Source organism: Miscanthus floridulus, chromosome 16, assembly GCF_019320115.1.
Source record: "Miscanthus floridulus cultivar M001 chromosome 16, ASM1932011v1, whole genome shotgun sequence".
Classification (NCBI taxonomy): domain Eukaryota; kingdom Viridiplantae; phylum Streptophyta; class Magnoliopsida; order Poales; family Poaceae; genus Miscanthus; species Miscanthus floridulus.
Window position 1 is genome coordinate 9,103,568 of NC_089595.1, and position 11,552 is coordinate 9,115,119.

Consider the following 11,552-nt stretch of genomic DNA (forward strand, 5'->3'; position numbering starts at 1 on the left):
TCTTTTTTACAGGACGGCAGCTTTTTTCGCCATGAGATAAAAGGCATTTTTTTTCTGTATTTATATAACAGATATAGAAGGCAGTTTTGACGACAGGGGAAGAAAAATGGAGATATGACGAGTGCTCCAATACGGAAGAGGAGTCCTTTAAAAAGTAGACCTTGTTACCTTTATCCTACGCTCACACTATTAAAAATTGTATACCAGATTTATATTTATCCCTTAAAATCTAACGTCAGCACACTATGGTGTTATTAGAATATTAGATGGTGCTGTCCATTCTCCCTGGTATTTTTTCTCATACCGTACAAAATAATTCTCACAACAACACGATAACATAAGATAACTTTTGTATTTTCTTTAATTCCTCTATGTATTGTGCAAGTGACCCACGCAAACCCGCGGGGTATTCATCCTTTTTGCTGAGCTTCGGACCTATATGGGCTTATTAACAATGAACATTGCCAGAATGCTAAATCCTGAAAACCATGAGATAGAAGGGCGAGCAGTTCAGCATCCAGCACAACACACCAGTGTTCATTCTTCCCTCCTAAATCCCCAAATTCTCCTTTTCTAGCCTTATCCTCAAGCAACCTGAAATAAAAGGAAATTTGTGATGAAAGTTTAAAGGTTTTAAATCCTGAGGAAAGTGTCTGATGTTATATAGAAACCCTTCCTTTTACTATATTTGATAACCTTAAGACCTATGAGCATAATAGTTAGCTTATAGCTTATTAAGGTAACATATTAATCTTAAGTGTGAACAAGATACAACCAGAAATAGATGCAGCTCAAACGCGCAATAATTTGACCAAATAGCACTTCACAAAGGCAACAACATGTTTCCTCTCTCAGAGACAAAGACATTGGAACCTGAAGCTACAAAACTCATTGAGGATACTAAAATATTATGCCCAAAAGTACAATGTACCTCTTATCAAAGGCCGGTGGAGCGGCAACATTAGATGTGTAAATCTAGTGCTCTTAAAATCTTATTATCATCTTATTATGATTCATTACTGTATGATCATAATTTCAAAAATAATGCACAATGCTCTTAGAGACTTCACCCCATTGTGAGCAAACCATTGTTAGATGTCAAAACCTTGATCTTACAAAAAAAAATATAACCTGGTCCTGAAACTCCATTTATGTTTTTCCCCCTTTTGCATCAGTGTAGGCAAAAGGGGCAGATTGTTTTTTTTTTTTTTTGACCGAAAAAAGGGGCAGATTGTGTGGTGCCCAAAATTACAACTTGTACTACTGTCCATACTAACACAAAACTAGATACTGTAGCAAATAGAATCATAAGGAAAACCATAAAATGCACTCATATGCATGAGTTTGCACAAGATAGACAATTCGATGGCCTTAATTCTAAGATCTCTGATTCTCATTGCCGCCTGGGAAATATGGAAGATGAGGAACTGGAGAATTTTTTACAATGAGAACTTTAATGTCCACAGATGGTTTGTGAACTTTAAGTTCCCGTGTCCAATCTGTCTGCTTCAAGGATGATGCTAGATCCTCCTTTTTGTGTATGGTTAGATGCATTTAGTTAATTTCCTTGTTGGAACCGTGTAAGAACCCTGTATGTTTCCCTAAATTTTTATGAATGAAAGTCATTGGGGATCTCCCCCACAGATTTTGCCCTCAAGAAAAAAAAGGATCTCCAATAAGTTAGCATGCAAGATATCAGGATCACCCAGTGCTCCCACAAAGGTATGACCCAAAACCTAGTAGCAAAAACACATGAATAGATATGTTCTGAGAAAGGCATCTTTGTTTTTCCTTTTTGACCTACCTGCAACAAGTGTATTACTGAGTTACACCCATTTGCATCTATGGAAAATGATCTATGAAGATTGACATTCATAATAGGCATGAAGTCAAGTCAAAATTCATCATCCAGATTCTCCTTAAACGGTGTGTGGAATGTTAAGGAGCCTTTGTTTTTGGCCTATAAACTGACTAGAGCAAGTGTTGTGCAGAGTTACACCCGTGTGCAGCTCTGAAAAATGATTAACGAGTATCGAACATTCAAAATGGACAGCTGAACCAACACTTGTACATTTCCTAATGTAAGCAACAAATTCCAACATATTGTGCCAATTACTAACTCAATCAAATCGTTCGAACATGCCAACGTCACATAAATTTCACCAGTGATTGAACAAGAAATTTCACCAGAGTCAGAGTACAAGTCATTTTTTGCTCAACTGTGGTGGTCATATTGCCAAATATCATGCTCTAAACAGCGATCGCCAACATATGAAACTAGAACAGATTTATTTGATGCTATTCAATTGAAGCTGACAACGCAATGGAATGTTACATTCCTCCTCTCAAAGAGAAAAGGAAACTCCATTCCATTTCAATGAAGTAGTCTGATACCGATCTGTGTACATTTAGATGAACATCCGGACTCCAGCCACAAACCAGGACCACAAAACAACACAAAATCGTACGAGGGCAACCCCGCAACCGCGTACCTCAATCGACGTGTTGGTGGATGCCGTCCCCGTCGTCGTCCTCCTCATCCGACGAAGAACATGAGGAGGACGAGTAAGCGAAAGGTTGCGGCGCAAGCTCGGGGGGCCGGAGGACGAGGAAGCGGCGGCTGCGGCGGAGGCGGAGGCGGAGCGGGACGCGTGCGGGCCCGGGGAGGAAAGGGACGCAGAGGAAGGCGGCGAGGCGCGCGAGGAGGTGGAGCGGCGCGCAGCAGATGAGCGCGAGGAGGGAGCGTCTCCGGGTTGCACGCCACGCGCTGCCACGCCGCCGCCGAGCCCCGCGCCACCCACACCACCCACCCCGGCCGCACCGTCATGAATTGGAAACCCCACCCCAATTCAGCAATCCGCCTTCGCGTGCGCGGGGAGCGAGGGAGAACGGAAGGGAGGGGAGGCGCGCACGGCACGAAGGCTGGCGGCTGCCCCCGTCCGCCTGCCGCGTGGATCTCGCCGCCGGGTTTGGGTTTGCTGCTGTGAATTCGCTGGTTGCCGTTTGCCGCGACGGCGACGGCGACGGCGACCGCGATTCGCAGTTGGATTCATAGCCCGGCTCTAGCTTTATCTACTCGGCTGTATACGTGGACATGGCAGCTGACTCAGCGCCTCAGCGGCTGCCAGGTGGAGCCCGCCTCTCAGTGGAACATTTCTGCTGCGAATTGAACGCTCGGGCTCGCTCTAGGATCGCATCTCCGCATCGGACTTCGGACCCGATGATTCGCATCTGTGTAGGCAATTCAGAGATCAACCCCGGCAACCTCTACATCGCGCGGGTCGTGGGTGGATGGATACAAGCAACCAAACAAAAGGTTGGGCCTGTATGGCTGTTCGCTGTGAAAGACAGGCTGTATAGGGGGGAAGGTCGGAAGGAAATCAATCACGCCCGTACGGTGATACAAAAATTCGTGATTAAAGAACATTACGATAGTCACCCAGCAGCTGAAAAATTCACAAGTTAATAATGGTTGAATAAAAGTTTGCTCCCAATAATTAGTCATGAGATTGGGAGGAGGGAAGAAGCATGGCCGCATGTGGATTGCCGACGGTGTCATCGACTCGACCGTTGTGCCCGCCCTCTCCATGATCCGAGCACGGAGCACGAGCGAGAGCCCCGACCATACGCCCACAGCCGACCGTTGCACAGCAGCAGGTGGATGTCCTTGAGGTAATTTCTGTTTTACTCGTCGTATATTGACCTTTACATACCGTAATTAGCTATGCATTACTGAAACATTGGACTGAAATGTTGCAGGCCCGGCTGGAAGAAGAAGCAAGGCAACGTCAACAGCTGGAGGCGCAGCTGATGTCCCAGCGAGAGACCTATGAGAATAGGTTGACGAACATCACGGAGTTTCTACAAAGCCTTGGGCAACATACGGGTCTAGCTGTACCACCTGCGCTGCTCGCTCCACCTCCACGTCCTCCTGTACCCTCACCCTGGGCTGGACATACACCTGTGAGTATGAAAGTTAATTGCAGTCTCTTACATGCAAGTAATTCCTAATTAGCTAGCCAAGTAATCATGTCTAACACATGCAATATATTCTCCTTTGTGCAGCCTCAGTCGGCGGGTTCGAATAATCCGCCTAATCCTCATGATCCTTATCAGTCACCACAATCTCAATGACGTCCTTGGTAATGAATTTGAACTTGTGAATGTTGATGGAATTGTGGTAATGAACTTGATGTTTGTCGATGCACTACTTTTGAACTTGTGAATTTGGTTGTGATATTTGATGTTTGTGACTTATAAATGGTGTTTGTGATATATAAGTGATGGATGTGATGATTGTGATGTGATGTTTGGGAGTTCCCATGCAAATTTACTATAGGAGACTGTTGGAGAAAAACAAAATTTAAATTTGCTATTCCTTCTATTAATTTACTAGATCTATTAGTTTACCAAGTAAATTATACTCCCTCCGTTCCTTAATATAAGCCATATAGTTTTTAGCACCAATATTAACGCACGACTCGTAGAAGGATGTGAGACCGAGGAAAAAAAGGAAAATCAGGCCATCTTCTCTCTTCCAATCAGATTGCTTCCTAAATCTAAAGGATTGGTTGGGGCATTTGCTTTGTACGGTGGAAAGGTTTCCAAACTAATTGACGTGGGAGTTGATACGTACCTATATTTTGGAATTTTCTTTAAAAATCTATATGGCTTATATTAAGGAACGGAGGGAGTATCAAACTTCTAGGGATGCTCTCGCTTCCACTTAGCCTGTTTTCTAGATAAACCCTTCTAGAATCACCAAAACTCGTGAAAATACTTAGTTTAAACTACACTAGACCTATGTTGGTGGTTGATTTTGAGAATAAATATAAACCATATTGACGGTTTATAGTTGACTTTAACAACCATCAACAATAAGTTCACATTCAAAAAAAAGTCCACTCCACCCTATAAATATTAAGGGTCGTGGATTATTATCTACCCTACTAATGCACCAATATTTTCTTTCCTACATCCACACCATAAAACGTCCCCCCCACCACCCGCTGAGGAGCCTTCTATTTATACACCAGAAAAATGTACCAAAGAAAAACGACACCTAATAAAAATTATTTTCATTTAATTCCGCAAAAAAATATGATTTGATATGATTAATATATCTTAGAAAAATTATATTATTTTTTTTGCGGAATTAAATGAAAAAAAATTATATGAAAATTATAGATCTCGACGAGATCTACAACTTTCTAGTTTTGAGTTTTTTCATTTGAAGTCGTTAAGATGCTAAAAAAAATTAATAACATATTTAAACTTAAGGGCATTTTCGTCTTTTCACACCTGCAGTTTGACGGCGTTAGAGCCTAAACTGACGGAAGTGGCATGGAGGACACGAAAAAGTTGGAGTAGTGGCGCTGAAGACCGCTGAATTTTTTCAGGGGCACACAGGGGATTACGATCTTTTATAATGGCACACAGGGAAAAGTCTCTATGTCAATTTGGTCCATCAAGTTTGAAAGTGTATTTTTTTTATCCACAAACTTGATCAATGGTGCATAAAGAGTCCATAACTCTTCGTTTTTTGTTTATATTTATAAAAACCCCCATATATTTATCTTTCTTGCGCAAGATTACCCTTCAGAAAGGAGAAAGGAGTCAGGTGGGCGACAAAGTAGCGCGAGGTGGCGAGCGTAGCGCGGAGGCGTGTGGGCGAGCCGCGATCGCGAGCGAGATGAAGGCGGACCTGAGATGGCTCCGCCACAACGCTGCCCAGCCCAGGTTGGCCGTCCGCTCCTTGTCCGCCGCCCGCCGGCCTTGTCACCTACATGCGGTGCAGCCCGGAGTCGTCGGACCGCTCAGGTAGATGCTGAACACGGCTGGGTTCGCCGGGTCGTGACGGTTCTACGAGAACGCGATCGGGCTCCCGTCCGGGGACCAGCTCGGCATCGTGTCGATCCCGCTCGCCATCCGTCAGCCGCCAGACACCCCGTCCTCACCGCGCGTTGTATCGACGACGTACAGGTTCTCGTGCCTCGCCCAGCCCGACCGGAACACCTGCCACCGCCGGCACAGCGACACCGCTGGGAACGCGTCGTTGTCGGCCTCCGGCCTCACCTTGGCACCACCCACCTCCACGCGGTCGTCGTCCGTAAGGTCGGCCAGGTTGAACTCGACGCGCGATCCGTGACCGTGAGGTCAGCCCCGGCATGCAATGTGTCCCCGGCCAATACAATATATATACGTGTGTGTGTATATATATATATATATATAGAACTACTATCTTGTAGCTGGCTACAGAATAACTTATTCTGTAGCCACTTTGAGTTACGATAATTACTATGTTATTTTACGAGATTATAGTAACTCCTTACTAAGTGGTTTAATATAACGTTATGGTAAATATCCCCATGTGTTATAGTAACCCAACTATCGTAAATATGTATTTATATTATGGTAAATTAGTATATAAAATTATAGTAAATGGAGGTGGCTACGCGAAAAGGCTAACGAAGAATGGACGATCGATGGGCGAGCGGACTTGCAGCCTTTCCAGTTTCCACTGCCACGGACGTGAACACCACCCCACGATCCGTCGGGCACTCGGGCTCCAGGTGCCAGTACGCCTCTCAGTCGGCGTCGGCGTAGATCCTGACGTGGACGCGCTCGAAGATCCCTTGTCCAGCGCGCCGCAGGTAGCCGGCGGCCGGCGGGAACTCGCTGCGCGGCGTCAGGTGCAATGGCTTCCCTGGCCCGCCGCGGATGTTGTGCTTGGCGAGCTCAAGCGCCAGCGCGTCGTACCGGTCCGCCACGGCCGTGCTCCAGGAGCAGGTCGATCAATGCCGTCCCAGCCATGCGTCGCCGAACGGGACAGGTCGAAGGCACTAAGTGGCGGCACAGGTCGCGACGGGGGCACGGGGCGAGTGCGGCGGCATGGGTCAGCCGTGGCGAGCGCCACCGAGCCCGACGCGTGCATGCGGGCAGCGACTGCGGGCGGCAGTTAGCGACGGCCAAGAGCACACCGAACGCAAGTGGTCGTCGGCGGACGCGCCAAACGCCACGCGGCGCATGGGCACGAGCGCCGCCAACTGCCAGGTTGCGTGTGTGACCGCCACACGTTCGGCACCGCGCGCTACGCCGTCGCTCACCTGAGACGGCGGCGGCTCAACATACGAATTGCCGCTGGACGCTGTAAACGATGGTTAAATATATATATATATATATATATATATATATATATATATATATATATATATATATATAGGGAGAGGCTATTCAGTAGCCGGCTACAGAATAAGTTATTATGTAGCCACCTCCATTTACCATAATTTTATATACTAATTTACCGTAATGTCAATACATATTTACGATAGTTGGGTTACTATAACACACGGGGATATTTACCATAACGTTATATTAAACCACTTAGTAAGGAGTTACTATAATCTCGTAAATTAACATAGTAATTATCGTAACTCAAAGTGGCTACAGAATAAGTTATTCTGTAGCCAGCTACAGGATAGTAGTTATATATATATATATATATATATATATATATATATATATATATATATATATATATATATATATATATATATAGTATAGGATGGATATACTTCCGTGCGATGAAGCCTTTTAGTTTGGATGCTTCTATTTCTATTATGTAACCGTGTAATACTCCCTCTATCCTAAAATATAACATATACTAAATCCATTCCAAATTATAAGACGTCTGACTTTTTTGACCCCAAATTTGACCACTCCTCTTATTCAAAAAATCATACAAAATATCATATCTTTTGTTGTAGCTTGCATTATTAATAAAAGTTTTACAAAAATACTTAAATTTGGCTATGTTTGCACAAATTTCTTGAATAAGACGAGCGGTCAAACTTTGGGTTAAAAAACTCAAACGTATTATAATTTGGAACTGAGGGAGTATATCATACGAATTTTTAACAAACTATAGGATAATAAAGAAAATGGTGCATGTAACCCTCCCTTAATCATGGGGAGATCTTGTGCTTAGCATAGTGGCCCCACTACATAAATGATTTTGCAAGACGGGACCCTTGGATTTTTGCTGGTGGCCACAACGGTCTTGGCTTATCCTAAAATATGCAGTGATTTTCATAGGCGTTTTCGGAGTGTCGTAGAGATGGCGGATGTCGATGCGGGACCCATAGGATACCCCGCAAAGGACAGAGAAGATCTAGTCCAACTAGGATTCTTCCCCTGTAATCTTAGTAGTATAACTATTAAGCAATCCTACTATGATATCTCATTATAAACCGACTAGGACTCTGGCCTCCTGACTATATAAAGGAGGGCAGGGCTCCTAAGACAACGACAATTGTACAACACAACACTGGACAATCAATCCAACGCAAAGGCTAAGGCCGACTGGACGTAAGGTTATTACTCGATCTACGATCGAGGGCCTGAACCAGGATAAATCGACTGTGTCTTGCGTTAACCATCGAGTTCAGCATACGCCGAAGCCCGAACATACTGCCCCGGGTACCCCCGTGGCAGGCTATCGGTGGTAAAACATCGACAGCTGGCGCGCCAGGTAGGGGCGTTCGGCGACTTTGCATCCAAGAATTCGATGGACCTCGACAACATAATCTTCCCAACGGAATCAACTTTCATCTTCGGCTCATGGATCTGCGAGGCGGACAACAACGGCAAGCTTCAGGGCCATCTCCTCAAAGATCCAGATCATCATAAAGAATTTCATACTTCACCAAATACAACGGATCAGCTCACCAGAAGATTCGCACAGCTCACAGTATCCGATTCAAATCAGATTTCGCGACCACTCGTATCCGATTCGAGTTCAAACATCAAGGCGAAGTTTTATCCGAGTGCTTTCAAGAATCCGCGTTCTTTTTTGGCAAGATTCCAGAGCACATCCCAAAACAACTCGGATTGCCCTCAGAATTCTTCCAAAAAGACGAGTTCTTTTCCATTTGAGCTCGACAACATGGCAAAATCCTATCAAGGACAGTTCGAAAGATCTTTCAATCCAAGATGCGGGATACCACTGACAGGAGCTCAGGAGGGCCTCGTGCTAACAATAACATCCCAAGACTGCATCATTCATTGGCCAGGTTCTATTCCTGAGGACAGCAGTACCCAACTAGTCGGCACGACGACGACAGCAATTCTACCCTACCAAGAAGGAGACTCGATCTACGACACCGAGGCATCCACTAAAGTCATTAGCAACTCTGACAGCATGAAAGCTAACGCCAATAACAGAGCGACTCATGCGCGAGAAGTGCTCATGGTCCGACGACCGCGGTCACCACTAAATCCCCCAGAAGCACCCGATGTCAGATCATCAGATGAATCAGAATCCAACATATCACCTTTTGCCCAAGGCTACGACGGAGAAACAGATAGTCAGAAACACGCTAGAGAAAGAAAAAACAAGTTAAAGCAAGGGCGTCAGCACCGTGCTAGGCAGCGCAAGGAAGCTTGGATCAGATACGAGTCAGAATTGGCTGAGTACGACAAAAGAAAATCGCAACGAGAAGTAGAGGGGAGACGCACGGCGAATACACCTTACGATAAGATTCGAGAAGCATTAGAAGAACTCGGAAAAACTTCACACCCCAGTGAGAAGTATGAACAGCTCCAGGACTTGCTCCGATCGACGATCCCGAAAACGCATGGAGAGAGAGTTCGATCAAGACTACCCGCAAGATCAACAACCCGCAGGCAAGAAGATCAAAATCAAAGGAAATCCGCTTTCGAAAGACTTGGGCCGAGTGGAAGCCGTGACGAAGGAAGTAGGAAGGAACATAATCAGAGCCACCGATTTGAACAACCAAGGAAGAATAGGAGTAGGGTACCTACCCAGACAATCTCGCAAGATTATTCCCGTCAAAACGACAGCTGGCCAGAAGAAGGTGCCGAATCCGAATTCAGAGAAACCAAGACACACGACAGATTCCCCTGCTTCGCAAACAGGCTTGCAATGGCACGATTACCTCACAAATTCAAACCATCTAACCACTCCAAGTATGATGGCAAAACTGAACCAAGGCAATGGCTCAGAATATATTCACAATCAATCGAACTAGCCGGAGGAGATGACGATATCAAAACCCTGTTCTTTCCCATGGCACTGGAAGCCATGCCTCTCCAATGGTTCGACAAACTGAACCCAGGATCTATCAGAAATTGGGAGGATTTGCAAAGAGCTTTTTGTGAGAATTTTGCAGGAATCATTACACATCCAATCACCCATGCGGAATTAAAAGGACTCAAGCAAAAGGGAGGTGAAAGTCTCAGAAATTATTATCGACGATTCGGCGAACTACGAGCCCAAGTGCATGACATAACCGAACGAGAAGTAATTGAAGCTTTCTCTCACGGAATCATGGCTAGGTGGCAATTTCAAGACTTCTGCAAAGAAAATCCGAGAAACAATGAGGAATTCAGACGAACAGTAGAAAAAATGATTACCGCAGAAGAAAAAACCCGAGAAAGATTCCCGGACAGAAACAACCAGGACAACTCGGACAGGCAAAATCATCGAAATAGCAGACATCAAGAAAGAAAACGTAGACCAGACAATATTGTGGCAATGGCCGACAAATCAAAGAAGTTTACCAAACCCAGAAGATATGATGACATTGAAAACATACGTTGCCCATTGCACCCTAATGGGAGACACACCATTGGAAATTGCTATACTTTCAAAGATCAATACACAAGAAAAAATAGTAAGGAAGACACCAAAGAAGACAATCAGAAAAGAGAAGGAGACGACCACGAGGACAAAGGATTCCAAAAACCTAGGGGAACGGTAGCAGTGATTTTCTCAGGGGCTCCGGATTGCAGAAGCAAACATCAAGAAAAACTAGCACTACAGACCATTATGACAGCAGAACCGGCTACACCAAGATACCTCAATTGGTCACAGTATCCTATCCAATTCACCAGGGAAGACCAGTGGACTAGCGTGGGAAACGCAGGCCATTATCCATTGGTTCTGGATCCAACTATAGCTGGTATGACTGTCACCAAAGTACTAATCGATGGAGGAGCTGGGCTTAACATCATCTTTTCAGAAACACTGAGAAAAATGGGACTACAACTCGCCGGGATGATTACACCAACAAGCACACCTTTTTACGGAATAGTACCCAGCAAAGCAGCCATGCCACTCGGACAAATTACTTTACCTGTTACCTTCGGAACTCCTTCAAACTACCGAACAGAGTTTATCAAATTCGAAGTCGCCGACTTCGATTCATCATATCATGCAATCCTAGGACGTCCGGCACTGGCCAAATTCATGGCAATACCACATTATCCATACTTACTACTTAAGATGCCAGGACCCCACGGTATCCTTTCTCTTCGAAGCGATTTAAAGCGCGCTTTTGACTGCGACGTTCAGGCAATCCAAATTGCAGCCAAAGCACAAGCTGACAATGGAAGAAAAGAAATAGCCACAATCGCGGCAGAAACAAACCAAGAAGAATTAGAAATACCAGCTAAAAGACCCAGTATCATCGCACCACCAAAAGAAGCCGACGTCAAGCAAATCGACTTAGGCACGGGCGACACCTCCAAGA

The 11,552-nt window shown here is 45.1% G+C and overlaps 1 pseudogene; it reads right to left on the reverse strand.

Moving 5' to 3' along the window:
* Nucleotides 1-333: 333 nt before the first annotated feature.
* On the reverse strand, nt 334-3,025 carry LOC136513944 (uncharacterized; annotated as a pseudogene).
* Nucleotides 3,026-11,552: the final 8,527 nt, after the last annotated feature.